The following is a 1,917-nucleotide window of genomic DNA, read 5'->3' on the forward strand; positions in this document are numbered from 1 at the left end:
ATATATCTTGCATCCAATTCCATGGCAATCACAATAGTCAGAAAAGATTGCTGGTTACTTTTCTGCTTCTATATGTTCTCCTCTATAGTCTATTCTTTACAATAAAACCAGAGCAATTATTGTTTTATTAATAGATTGTTATGGTTTTTTCATGTTATACTTCATTGAGATAAAATTGATAAAACGTTGTATAAATTTAAAGTGTACGATGTGTTTGTTTGGCACACATATCTTTCCATATGATTTCACAGAAGCATAAGCTAACACATATAACATGTCATATAATATGACATTTTTGTACTGAGAACTTTTAAAATCTAGTCTCCTAGAAACTTGGAAAGGTGTAATACAGTATTGTTGACTATAATCACCGTGTTGTGCATTAGATATCCTCCTAGATTTATTTATCTGTAGTTGCAAGTTTGTACCATTGACATCTCTCCAATTCCTCTACCATCAACCCCTGGTCACACCATTCTACTCTTTGTTTTTGCAAGTTCAGTGTTGTTTAGATGCCCATATAAATGATATCATACAGTTTTTATCACACTCTGTCTGACCTAATGTCTAATGTCCTCACATTCCATCCATGTGGTTGCTTATTGGGTCTTTCACAATCTGGGCCCTGAAAACATCCCTGCCTCCTTTCTCTACATCCTTCTGAAAGGAGAGCCTTGAGTAACCCTGTGTGTCTTCCAGTTTCTCAAATGTGCTCTCCCCACTCTCTGAGCTTTTTCACTTACAGCTGTTCCCTCTTTTTTTTTTCAGACACGAAGGCAAAATTTATTAACAGAAAACAATAATTTGAGGAGTCCTGTTCACAGACGACCTCTCTTCCTGCGGGTGCTGTAGGAGGGGATGGGAGTGACATCCTCAATCTGTCCAACTGAGCAGACAAGGGCTCTTAGAGATGACTGGGCCCCAGGGGTCTTGGTCCTATTTCCTCCTGTGGCCCGGAGTTTGATGTGAAGAGCAGTGATGCCCAGCTCCTTGCACCTCTGGGCCACATCCTGGGCAGCCAACATGGCAGCCTATGGAGAGGACTCATCTCGGTCAGCCTTCATCTTCATCCCACCAGTCACACGGCAGATGGTTTCCTTGCCAGAAAGATCAGTGACATGGACAAAAGTGTCATTGAAGGATGCAACGATGTGGCAGACCCAAATCCATTTTCTCCTTCAGCCACCTGAGGTCCAAGACTGATGACCTGTTCTTCCTTCTTTTCCTTCCCCTTGCGAGGTGCCATTTCTGCGCATCTCATCCAGACTCTGCCACTGGACTGTTCCCTCTTTTTGTAACACCCTTTTCTCACTTTACTCTTTTGACCTTCCTAAATCTCATTGCCTCGAATTCGGAAGTGTCACTTCCCAAGGAAGCCTTGATGACCTACCTCTAGACGAGCTTAGCTTCCCACCTATGTATTATGATATTATTCTGTGGTTTCACTATTATAACTTTCATTATATTTTATTTCTAGTCAATAAATATTTAATGAATTAATGCTATGTTTAATTAAATAATATTTAAATGAATAATTTCATACCCATAAACTTGTATATAAGGTCAAGGACATAGAGACTATAATAGAAAAGCAAAATAAAATTGAAAGTGCTCTTTTATGATTATTTCTACTAAAACGTCTACAGCACTGATATCAGCAAATGGATGAAAATAATTATTAATTTAAAGGCATTAAGAGCTCTAAATATGGATTTTAGAGGTCACTGATAGAAAAGTTTGATATTTTAGTACACAGCAATATATTTGCCTAGCATCAGCAACATAGATGTCATTTTTTAAGTATAAAAAAACTGGAGACATCACCAAGATGGTGAAGGAAATTAGGAAAGTGGTATAAGGCAGGTGCCACCCAAAAGAACATGTTCGCAGAATTGTGCAATATTCACACGGTAATTC

The 1,917-nt window shown here is 38.5% G+C and overlaps 1 pseudogene; it reads right to left on the bottom strand.

Annotated features, from left to right (window-relative positions):
* Positions 1 to 818: 818 nt before the first annotated feature.
* Positions 819 to 1,254, bottom strand: LOC102418685 (annotated as a pseudogene).
* Positions 1,255 to 1,917: the final 663 nt, after the last annotated feature.

Source organism: Myotis lucifugus, unplaced genomic scaffold (assembly GCF_000147115.1).
Source record: "Myotis lucifugus unplaced genomic scaffold, Myoluc2.0 scaffold_159, whole genome shotgun sequence".
Classification (NCBI taxonomy): domain Eukaryota; kingdom Metazoa; phylum Chordata; class Mammalia; order Chiroptera; family Vespertilionidae; genus Myotis; species Myotis lucifugus.